This window comes from Arvicola amphibius, chromosome 5 (assembly GCF_903992535.2).
Source record: "Arvicola amphibius chromosome 5, mArvAmp1.2, whole genome shotgun sequence".
In the NCBI taxonomy this organism is placed as follows: domain Eukaryota; kingdom Metazoa; phylum Chordata; class Mammalia; order Rodentia; family Cricetidae; genus Arvicola; species Arvicola amphibius.
Window position 1 is genome coordinate 87690141 of NC_052051.1, and position 13080 is coordinate 87703220.

A 13080-nucleotide genomic window follows, 5' to 3' on the forward strand; every position below is an offset into this window, starting at 1 on the left:
TTTTTTTTTTGAGACAGGGTTTCTCTGTGTAGCTCTGGTTGTCCTGGAACTTGCTCTATAGACCAGACTGTCCTCGAACTCACAGAGAGTTCTTGCCTCTCTGCCTCCTGAGTGCTTGGGATTAAAGGAGTGTACTGCCACCACCCAATCTAACGCAAAAACTAATAAAAAGGAAAAATGTTCTCTCCCCCCCCACACACTATTTGTTAATATAGCGGATCAGTCTTAGTTTCTGGCGTGTATAACCTATGTAGACAGCACCTCAATAGCTACAGGACACAAGTGCTGAGGTCAAACGGTGAGAGGTCTGGACTAGAATACTTTGGCAGTAGACTGAGTGCTGATGAAAGTCACTCACTCCTCAGGATTCTGGAGGAGGTATGACCTCTTTTCACTTAAACTAAAAAGCAAAAGCAAACAAGCTGGAGAGACGGCTCAGCTAAGAGTAGTTAAGTTAGGGTCCTCAGCACACGAGCTGGGAGTTCTCCATAGCTGTCAATCCAGTTCTAGGGGAATGTGATGAGTTTCTAACCTCCCCTCCGCCCCCCAGGGTCTCTCAGGATTAAGGGTGTTGCACACCATAACCAGCTTCTCTCATCTCAAGACAGATAATTTCATACTATTTTAGTTCTATTTCCTTCATTAAGGAGGGAGACAGATTTACTCTTTTATGCAATGCCAACTCGGGAGTACCTGAAGAATGAACTGAGAGGTCCTGAGAAAGGGAGCTATGATCTAGCCAACCCCAAGTAATGCACAGCACAAGCCCAGCTTCACCTCAGATTTCAGAGCGTCTCACCCAGACTGTGCCGGTTCTGGAGCTGCTGAAGTACAGCAGAGAAAAGTACACAGTTCCTGTAACCAATGGTAGCGTTGCAAGTGTGGGGCTCCAGTGTGGGTGAGCTTCCCAGGAGCTTCTTAGATACTCCTATGATTTGGAGGACAAGCCAGGTACTATTTGGCAAGCTTCCTTTTAAAAATATTTTTATAAGGACAAGTTCAACAGAGCCACCATATATGGGCTGCCCATGCGTGTTTCCACCATATATGGGCTGCCCATGCGTGTTTCTCCCATATATGGGCTGGCCCATTGCGTGTTTCCACCATATATGGGCTGCCCATGCGTGTTCTTCTCCCGTATATGGGCTGCCCATGCGTGTTTCACCATATATGGGCTGCCCATGCGTGTTTCCACCATATATGGGCTGCCCATGCGTGTTTCCACCATATATGGGCTGCTCATGTGTGTCTGGTGCCCCAGGATGTCAGTTCTGGAGCTGAAGTTACAGATGGTTGTGAGCCACCAGTGGGTGCTGGGATTCAATCCAGGTCCTCTGAAAGAACAGTGAGTGTATTTAATTGCTGAGCTATCTCTTTAAACCCAGCAACCTCTTGTTATAGTAACTAATAAAACAAGCTACTAATTTTTAATTCTGTTTCATTTTTCATAGAGAGGATTTGCTTAAAAACTTAACATTTGACCAAAACTTTGATAGCATATATGCTATGCAATTAAAAATGGTAAGTGGAAGATAACCTACAGCCTGTTAAATAAACTTCTGTGAATCGCTTGAGTTTTGACCAAGCCTTTATGACATCAATATTAAAATTAAACACTTAACTTGTCTAAAGATCAGAGCAATTTGTTTGTTACTAGCAACACTTGATCAAACAGCATGGGTGGTTGGGAGAGAAATGTGCTGTGGAACTAGTCTGTTTAGTCAAAAGTCAACCACGCTAACAAGAGAAAACCACCAGGAATTCACACCATGTCAATCATGGGGATGTCTTCCCCAAGGGCCTGGGAAGTAACTAAAGCCTTTCTCCAGAGCACAAAGCACCTGGAAGTCGCATGTCCTCTCAGCCACTGTCAGGCTAACAAATTATTTGACCTTGCATATCTTGGAAACCTACATTCTCCAGAGGTATTTTCAGTTCAACAAAAAATACATAATTTTTATGTTGTTTTTGTAGTGAGTGTTTTGCCTGAATGAATGTATGTGTACCATGTGCATGCTTGGTGCTGGCAGAGGTCTGAAGGGGCCACTGGACCCCCTAGAATTGAGGTTACAGATGGCAGTGAGCCTTAATGGTGGGTGACATAGTGCTTTTAGCTACTGAGATGTCTCTCTACCCTCAAAGCACAAAATCTTAATTCTGTCCCCTGTTCATTTTTAAGAAGTAAATGCCAAATTTATATACACAGGGACATGAATAAATGCTGTGAATGAAGACATTAAATCAACATAGGGAATGGGAGCTGACCTCACTATCATGTGCTCAAGCAGACACAAGCGGAAGTGAAGGCCTGTTCAGACTTGGTGCAAGAGGGAGCACATTTTAAAAGTATAAAGGGTAATAGGACTGATCACAAATACCATACGCAATACATATGTATGTTACTGAAATTATTGGCATTCATCTCTAACTTGGGACCCCAATTCCTGAGATGAGGGGACATCTGATGGAATGTTACGAGGGAATAAATGACTTCAGTTAGAAATGGAGAAAACACTTTGCAAATTAGTCATTAAGTAAAATGCAACAAGAAAGCAGTCATGACATTGATTTCGATATTACAGGCCTCTCAGGTGCTGATAGCTACTTTTGTGATACTAAGAAATGATCTGAGAAAGGGACGGTAGAAAACGTGGCCCTTTCTGTACTACTAATTAACTGCTCGAAGTACAGCTGGAACCCACTACAAACCCATGTTACCAAGGCTGGATGCTTTCTGCTCTTGCCTTTTCCTTTTCCATAGAAAGGAAGGCTGTGAAAGTGGGGTGTGGGTTAGTAGGCAGTGTCGATGGCTGGTGGCCCTTAGAGGCAGTGAAGAAAAGAGGAGCTGGACAAATAGCTTTAGCTATTGCTTTCAGACCTCTTAATCTTGTTTTCTCTCCTGCAAATGAAAGGAAAACAGCATACTACCAAGAACTAACAGGCTGTTCAAAGACATAGGCGTACCCAAGATGAGAGGAAATGAAACACAGAACAGAAACAGGGATCAAAGTATATTTACAATTTTTGCTACTCAAGAAGAAAAGCAGAGTTCTTCTTAGAGAAATAACAAAAACAAAGCACCTAATTAACTGGGCACTATTAGAAGAAAAAGGAAGGAGTGTTGCTATACAGTGTTTCCTGCTGTCTTTCAAAGTAACTCCGGTTGTCAGTGAGTGATTTTCGTACATGAAATTTCCAACTAATAAATGTGCAAAGAATGTTAGACCATATGAAAGAATCAATCACTTTGCAACTACTAATTTTAAATTTGTGCAGGCAATGGTAATAGTTGAGACCATTAGTTAGCAGGATGAGGGGAACTTTATAGTGGAAAAATTCAGCTATTACCTCTTGAACCCATGGATTAAGCATAGAATCATGATGTGAGGCAGAGAGAACTGTGGACCTCCCCCGGAGACAACATAAATGAAGCACACATGCCACCCAGGAAGTATCCAGCCAAGACATGTGGCAGGTCTAGTCAGGTCTCAGAGGGAACCATTTGATGGAATAGTCACATAAAACTACAGGGAACAAACAGAATCAGAACCTGGTTTCTGCCAAAGGACAGGGGCATTCCAGTTTTAAATTAAGATTCAAATTTAAACTTAAAAATATTGTACATTTCTTCCCTATTTCAACATGTTGTTTGGCACAGAAAAAAGGTAAGAGTGGTCGCATGTGATGGTGCACACTTATATAGTTGCAGCACCTGAGGCAGGGGCATTGCAGATTCCAGGATAGCCTGAGATAATGGTGATTGGTGAGACTATCTAGAGAAGAAAGGAAAGGGTGGAAGGGAGGGTGAAGACGGTTTGTCCTTTTGGTGAGGTGAATGCATGTGGGGTGTTGTTGTCTCTGTTTTTAGAAACTATTTTAAAAGGCAGAATTTCTTGACTGTGTGGTGAGCATAGCACAGAAAAGGGGACAGCTCTGTGCAACTTACTAGATGTTTGTTTCTTCTGTCTTTACACACATTGTCCACACACTTTCATACTTAACACACCAGCCAGCTATCATGAGAGAACCCTGCAGTGAAGCACACAGGCTCTGAAATCGATTCCTGTCCTACAGTTTCCTGGGTGGTACTGGCTACGTCATCTGCCATTTGTGAAACAGGCCTGAGATGGCCAATCTCCTAGTTTTTGTGAGGGATGAGCAAGGTTTTTGGATATATAAAGTTAAAATAGGGTCTGTATAGAATCTTTGTTTCAATGTCTCAGCATTTGCTACATTAGGATTTACTGACAAGCCACAGTAGTGGTACACATCTTTAATCCCAGCACCTGGGAGGCAGAGGCAGGTGGATTTTTGTGAGTTTGAGGCCAACCTGGTCTACAGAGTGAGTTCCAGGACAGCTAGGGCTACACAGAAGCACCCTGTCACCAAAACCAAAACAAGGCAAAACAAAACAAAATGACAAATGTTTCCTTTGAGCATGTTGGGGCCACAGTAGATCTAGGGTCATGATCCAGCAGCACAGAACTATCAATATAAAAGCTCCAAAGCGGTTTTTAAAACATTACACACCAACTCATTAGAACATTTTATATTGGATAAACAAGTCCTGAATAATCTTTGACACCAACTGCTACTCAACAGACTTCTCCAGCGGTAGGGGAATATTCTGTGTCTCCAAGTTCACTTTATAATACGCATCAGCCATATGTGATGACCAAGCACCTGAAATGTGGCTACTGTGACCTGGTGTCCATCAACCACATGTGATGGCCAAGCATCTTATCTAGCTGCATTTAATTTAAAAAGCTGCACGTGCCCAAGTAGCCATCTTACTAGACATCTGCAATGAATGGGAGACAGTTATTTCTAGGTCCAAAAAGGTGTGGTTATGTCTCAGTGATGTGACCTTGAACATGTCACTTCATCTTCTCAAGCTCTTACAGTCTTTGATTTTTTGTAGAGAGGAAGCATTGCTGCATTATAGATTATACTCTTTCTTACTAAAGATACCCATCCACATGATTTGGGGCTATAGCCCATTGGCAGAACGTGTCCTCAGCATGCGGAGGCCATGGGTTCTTGTTGCCAGCACTGGACAGTGGTAATGTGTGGCTCTCAGACAAATGAACCAAATTCAGTCCTTATAAGTTCATATGGAGCCTCTAAGCCCAAACTGAAAACAAATACACAGTCACAGTTTGCTCTGTTAGTATTTTATTATCTATCTGCCTGCCTCTTGCCTCCCGAGTGCTGGGATTAAAGGCGTGCGCCACCACCGCCCGGCAGTAATTTTTTTTTTTTTAAAAGAGCCTTAGTAGGGGGCTGGAGAGATGGCTCAGAGGTTAAGAGCATTGCCTGCTCTTCCAAAGGTCCTGAGTTCAATTCCCAGCAACCACATGGTGGCTCACAACCATCAGTAATGGGGTCTGGTGCCCTCTTCTGGCCTGCAGTCATACACACATATACAGAATATTGTATACATAATAAATAAATAAATATTAAAAAAAGAGCCTTAGTAACTTAAGTCTAAATTCTTAATTCTAATGTTTTCAGCAGATACACAAATGACCAAATGCCCTCAGTCATTACGGAAATAATGACTGTGGTATACCCAGGGAGTTCATAGGGATAGGAAGATGAGGCAGGACACTGGTTCACTCTGTAACAAAAGGACACAGTGTTCCAACTGGGAACCTTTCTGTAAAAGAAACATATCCTGTCAGGACTCTCTGGAACTGACGTAATTTCTGCATGACTCCACCATGTCGCCAGAGACCAATTTTTCAATAGAGAGAAAAGTCAATAACCAAGACCAGAAAACATTAAATAATGAGAGAAGCTCCCCAAGCGTGGCTCACTACATCCATCAGGACTGTCAGCCTTTCAGAGCCGTGGGCTGGAGAAGAATGTTCTGTGGGGATTAAGATTTGCATAAGCTCCAGAGGCAAAACTAATTTCCAAAATGCAAATGTAATTTAAAGACACTACTAAAATGACATTCTAAATGTCAATACTAATTTTGAAAGTATAGCTGCAAAGGCAAAGATAATGATATTTCTTCTTAATTTTTCTTATTTAAGCATCCCATCGTGGTTTTAAAAGATTATTTAGAAAGCAAGCCATGAGCATTAACCCACTTGATGTATATAACGACACATTAAAGGCTCTCAGTTTGTCTTGTTTCAGGTGATGGTGGAAACACTAATCTAGAAACAAGGTCCCCTTATCCTGCACTTGGGGAAGAATTAAATCTAGGCTCAAAGCAAGAACAGTGAAATACCGGTACATCTAAGGCCAGCGAATTAGCTTCAGAATCAACAAAATTTTATCATTTTTTCTTAAGATGCTGTCGTCAGATACTTTTCCTCAATCAGATGTGAGTTGTGAGGCTTTTTACCAGGCATGCTGCATTGTACAACTGAGAAGCAACCCACCCCACTGTAGTCTGGAGCCATTTAGAGGGGGACACAGCTTCACAGAGAAAGGGCACGTGACTGGTGGGCTCCCCACCCCCTCCCGCCAGGCAGTCTTTTGTTATCTTATTAACTCTGCTGATTGCGCTTGTCAGATTTCCCTCAATACCATGCTACTTAAACAGCTGTGCGTCCTCTCTAGGCAATTATCAGTCACCACACTCGGGTTTCTAATTAGCTGGTGAAAGCTTGTTAACCTTGAGAAAATACATTCATGTATACATCCCTTTAATAGGAGTTATTACTGAAAAAATGATCGAAAAGTCCTCACATGACTGTAGCTACTGAATATGTTAATTGCAACACTAATTTACAAATTAGTAAAAATGTTTAACAAGGCTTATCATACACATGATTTTTTTCTTTATTATACATATTGACACATATACATTCTTTCTATATCTGTATATATTGCATAATTATAAAGTGGGATATCAAAGTACTGTCAAAGTCCAGAGTGATAATCTGCCATTTGCATCATCAGGGGCTACCACTCTTTAAAAGGTGTTTCAGAATCATTCAGCGCTGCTCTCAGAGGTCGCAGACTTCCCACAACAGGCAGACTCCCCACCCCCAGATTCTCCAACTCATTTCAAAGACAGCATCCCTTATTGTGCTGCCATTCTTTGTGGGTGCTGGGACAGAACCCAGGGCCTCACACGGCTGGGCAAGCCCTCTACCACTGGACATACAATGTTTTTATTCTTGGCTCTGACATTGAATTTTTTTCTTCCTGATACAATATATATAAGAAAAAGAAAAAATTTTCAGAGAGAAATGTGAGGTTGTGGTTTATTCGTCAGTTTATAGTCCCTTCTACCAATTAGTAACAGTTAAAATTAAAAGGGGGTCTATAAGCCAGGACTGTAGTATGGCATCAGTCCTGAGTTCAATCCCAGAGTCCACATGTATACACAAAAAAATAGTAAGAATTAAAAAAATGTTGAAAACCACTGAGCCAGAAACATACTTAATATTTTATGTATGCCCCTTTATAAACAAAACTAAAAGATAACCTTCTAGAGGTAGCAAGTTTTGGTATTTAAAAAAAGGCTTAATAATAGTTTCTGCGTGCAAGAAAGGTCTGAAGTATGTAGAATAATTTTGAAATCAATTGTGACCAGCTCCCTACTCCAGCATTCCCCTGCTTTCTGTTCCAAGAAAAGAAAAAGGCGATATTTCAACAGTGCAAAATTCTTTGTTGTGACAGAAACATTATATGATAATGTTCTGGAAGGCGAAGTACACTTCAAATCTAACTATTCTTTCAGACCTCTGCGGAGTCTAACAGTCCTAGCCAACATTTGGTGAGGATTATCCTTCCTTTAGACAAAGCTAGTGTTCCTTAGATAAATCAGGAGTTATTGCCATGAGACTCATAAAACCTTTTCACAACACAGATTTCCAAGGGAATCACTTGAAGGCTTAGGGGCTGCTCCTTTTCCTAAGTAACAAAATACACCACCATGGTGTCTTGCTGACCCCACTCAGCTGTCCCTCTGACCTCTTCAATTGTTGAAGCCTAACGCCAGGGCCCACAGAATTTGCCTCCCATATCAAAAAGGCTACTGTTGCTTCCTCCTAGCACCTGGTTGAAACAAAATGCAACAGTTCTGGCTCTCTCTTCTGCCTTTCCCTCTCTGACCATTTTCCAGATGTTAAGCCAATACTGGGTTTCAGTGTCTTCGTGGTCATCACTAAGGAACAAACAGGGACTGGGCTGAAGTGGCAATGACCCTCTTGTTCTCTCTGGCCTCAAAAGGATACAACAGGTCATAAAAGAGGAAAAGCTCTTTGGCCTCCCCTGAAAACACTAGGCTATTTAAACACACTGTAACTTCTAAAGCCGGGAGAGAGGGTTCGGCATATGTTCTTTCTAAAAGCCAAGAGGCCCTAAAGCAGTCACCCTAAATTCTTAGTTCTTTTCTTTTTGAAATATTTTATTTTATGTACATTGGTATGAGAGTGTCAGATCTCCGGGAACTGGAGTTATAGACAGTTGTGAACTGCCATGTGGGTGCTGGGAATTAAACCTAGGCCCTCTGGAGGAGCAGCCAGTGCTCTTAACCACTGAGCCATCTCTCCGGCCCTAAATTTTCAATTCTTAACAAGTCTTCCCCCACCCCTGCTGATATTGGAGGAGGGAGAACCAACATCACCCTTCCCCTCTGAATTAAAAACCTTTAAAAAAATAAAGTCAGAAACATCTTATTAAAGCTCTGTAACACATGTCTCAGAACAGTATCACAAGGGTTTTAAATATATGTGATCACTAAATACAGGCTGGGTTTTTTTTTTTTTGTTTTTTTTTTTCTGTATAACCAAGGGCCTTGAAGTCTCTTATCAGACAACTGGAAAGAAAATTACAATCACCGAAGAGGAACCAAAAAGTACATTCTTGGAGGGACTGAGGGTGAGTATGATCCAGATATATGTGAATGAATTTTCAAAGAACAATAAAAAAGAAAAAGATATAAAAAATAAGAGTTTAAGATTTCATTTTTATTTTTGTGTATTGTGTTGGTCTGACTGTGGGAATGCCATGTGTGTGGATGACACGGAGATCACAAGAGGTCATTGGATCTCACGGGACACCTGATGTGGGTGACAGGAAAACTTTAGTCCTCTAAAGAAGCGGTTAGTGAGTGCTTCTCCCCACTGAGCCTTCTCTTTACTCCCTGAATTCACATTTTTTCAATTAATGTAGACAGGAAATTCAGAGCTATCTGGGAGAAGTAAGTTTAACTGGGAGGAATTGAGAAGACAGAGCAGAGAGGCATGCAGAGAGCGGGGCAGAACTGGAAAGGAGAGTGTATAAGCTCCTGCTTAGTTTAAGGACCAATCAGAGTTGCCTTTATTTCAACTGTAAATTAATCTAAGAAAACCAATTTGACTATGAAAAGTTTGAAAAGAGGAATGCAATCACACAATACCTTGGTTCATATATTAACATTTTTGCATCATGTTCATGGTTAGCTAGGCGGTCAACATCTCAGGAAGCTTGTCCGAGATCACAACGTTCTTCAGGGTTCTTTGCACCTATAAAACATAGAGTGCATAAAACCACAAGTTATTTCTCAGTTCCCTTTATTCTACAATATAACAATCTACATATCAAAATTCTACAAAACCACAGGAATTACCAAAGTCTGTCTACCTCAATTTATTACAATGGGAAATAGGAAGAAGCTCCCTATTCCTAAACTCCAACAACCACCCTCATATATTGTCGAAATAATTTCTGTTTTTCTTTAGAGCAACCCTCCCCACCCTTCCTCAGTGGTGAGCTGAGAAAGTTCTTTGACGTCATCATAACAGTAAATGTTCCAGATTACTTCTGTTTTGGAATAGAATTAAGATAAGACAACTTTCTTATTCTGAGGCATTTGGGAGTTTTACAATCCCTGATATTTGTCTAAAATTAATTTATTCAAGAATAAATTAATAAATTTATATTATAATTAGTATAATTATAATTAATTATAAAGAGGTCAAATATAACTCATATGAAGGTAATAATTTTTACTTTTGAACTTCTGTAATGATTTCCAGAAAAATGCAAAGAAGAGAAAGGTTTCCTACTTTCTGAGCAGTGTGTTTCTAGGAGATATTAAATAAACTATAATCACCTACAATTGATTGAATAATGTGCCCTATTATTCTTCCCCACTAAGTAGATTATGGTTGATATAAATTATTGCACAAAGATATGATAAAGATATGATAAGTTGGTAAAGCCTTAAATAAATTAAAACACTTGTCCACTAATTTTTAACATAACTTAGAAGTAATTTTTACTCTGTCTAAAAAAGAAAACTAAAGATTCTTAGTTTTTAAGAATGTATTAAATGCAATATGAATACATATAACATTAAAATACTTGAAGTCATGCTAAAAATGTTTTTGTACTTTCTTTTTTATGTCAACTCGAAAGAGAGAAAAGAAACATTACAGATTTGGGGATAAAAAATATTTGTCTTAACCTCTCCTTATTGGAAAAATGCCTTCTCACACAGGCCCTGGATGTTCAGGCTAACACTTCCCACTCACATGCGCCAATAGCATCTTTCCTACCTAATCCAAACCCAAGATTACCCCATATGGTCAATGAGGTCAAACTGCATTACTGCTAGTGAGAACTGACTGACTCTGCAAGTATCTTAATGATTTTTAAAAGGGTCAATAATCCAATTCCAATAGCTTTGGAGTCTAAAACTTCTAATTTTTAGCCACGTGCTGCACACTTCACCTGCTAGTAATGACATTTTTGTATTTTCTTCTAATTACACTCAAAGCTAAGACCTTTGGCCCTGGACCCCAGACCCCTATTCAGGTTGCACACATTTCCTTAAAGGACCTGGTCCTTTGTTGCCAGTCTTCCTCTGTCATCTATTATTTACGCCCACAGAGAAGGAGAGACTCCACCATCCGTCCGCAGCTTAGAGCTTCCAACCATCTCAATTTCTTTGCCTTTCAATTGATAGGCTTTTTCATAGACAAATGCCAAAATGTTTGACAAAATCATTTTTTTGTTTTTCAGTTACACTGCCCTCTCCTTTCTCATCTTCCATCCCTAGGCAACTTCCTGTCCTCTCCCTCCCACAGGAGGGACTTTGTATGAAGAAGGATTTACACACTGTGACCATTACCAACCAAACGAGTACAGTACAAACCTCAATGTCTCACAGATCAATAAAAAATTATATATGTTTTCCATCACAGAATCCATTAAATGAAATTGAGGATAATTTAAAATAACTTAAAACTTGCCCTCAGTCTCCATTTTTAAAGCACAGAACTCTCAGAACTCCCTAGCAGAAGTGCCAAAGAGCATCCAGAAAACAATGAAGATATTAGCTACACAGCCAAAGTTTTCAAGTGTTTCAGCATCTACTAGCTGTCGGTTGGACATTTCAATAATAAAAAAAAGTAGAAAAGGAAAAAACAGAAAGTAAACTGAAATGGCTAAATGTTCAATTTTTAGCTTAATCTTTAAAACATTTTAAAGCAAAATCTTCATGAACCATTCTATTATTATTGTTATTTCCCAATACTTTCTCCAGATATATGTCCACACACCTACATATATGTATGCGCGTGCACACACACACACACACACACACTTTGGAAATCAGAAACACAAAACTGTTACCATGATGTAGATCACTCCCTCAGACCACAACAAGCCACCAAAGGATTCTGAGCTGCAGGACGTTTCTGGCCCGACACTGGTCCATCCTTGCTCTCCTTTCCTCCAGGGCTCAGCTTACTCTTGAGTTCTAAGGGTTTCCCTGTTGTCTGTCCTCTGCAGACCCTGAAACCTCTTGTCTTTTCTTGTTTTCACCATTTGCTTCACCCAGCAGTTCACTGGAGACCCATCCATCTTGTAATGCCTAGAGTGACAGATACTCCCCAGAGCAACCACACGCTGAGTGACCAGAAGATAACATCACCCCCAGGAACTCCAGAGAGAAATACAACCTTAGGACAAGGTCTGACTTGACAGACATCGGACCATAAACCTCTTCTAAGTGAAAAAGAAAACAATTGTCACACACACAACCGAATCTGACCCAATCAAAGGCAGAGGAGAGTGATCATTTGTGGATTGCCTTTTCACTCACTTTCCCCCAGAGCTTTTATAGTGCGGCAATTCACTTGCCAAGAGGCAAGAGACTTCTCTGAGGAAAGAAAAGCCTTTCTCAAGTGCCTTCTTTTATTGAACAATATTCAAAGTGAAATTCATTGACGTGCGTGTTGCAGGAAACCCCAGGCTTCAGTTCAGTCCTCTTCACCCTGCCCCTTCTTGTTTGAATAAAGCAATATCTAGACTTAGAAATGCTGACTCTATTCTACTACTGTGAAAGGGACACTCATGCTTTGCAAATTAAAAACACATTAAGCGCATCAGAAATTAAAAAGCAACATGTGACACAATGTCAACAATATGTGTAGCTCAGAATAGAAAAGCTCACCATCCATTAATCAACCTCCAACTTGGATTTAAAAGACAGTGATCAGGAGAGCATCCTGGGAAGGGCCGCAGACTCTGCTAACAAAGGAGAGGTCATGTGAACATGTCCCAGCAACGAACCAGTGCCAAGGAAGCGGTACATGCAGAAGGTTCTGCTTATCTGGAGTTTGCGGTTTTGTCCTTATTTCAAATCCATTGAGAAATAAATACGCTTCTAACATTTAAAAATAGGAGAAAATTCTGAAGAACAAATAAACAAAAACCAACCTTGAGGTTAAATTAAAGCATTGTGATCAACGTCAATTATGGAAATCAACAACCCATTTTTATAACAAATACCAAGAGACACAGAGGTAAACCTCTGTTGTAGAGAAATACATTCTCATTCTCAAAAAAGAACAAATACTACAAATATAGATGGCGTATCTAAAGACCCCAGAATGTCCAAGGAAAGACTCATCAACAGTATTCCTATGAACTGTGAGCAATATAAATGATATTTGCCTAGTAAAATATTTTAATTTTCCTTTAAACTTTTCACACAGAAACCTTTAAGTTTTGCTAAAATTGGGATGACTTTGTAGTCTGTGATTACTCCCCTCATCTTTATATTCCAAAAATCACCACTAAATTTAAAAGATGTTTTATCTGTTGTGTTTAAATAATTTGGGG

The 13080-nt window shown here is 40.1% G+C and overlaps 1 protein-coding gene across 1 annotated transcript in view; it reads right to left on the minus strand.

Annotated features, from left to right (window-relative positions):
- Nucleotides 1–13080, minus strand: part of Greb1l (GREB1 like retinoic acid receptor coactivator) — a 251590-nt gene that overhangs the window by 115133 nt on the left and 123377 nt on the right. The window contains 1 exon segment of the mRNA XM_038331492.1: nucleotides 9368–9473. The gene's annotated coding sequence lies outside the window, so the exon portion shown is untranslated.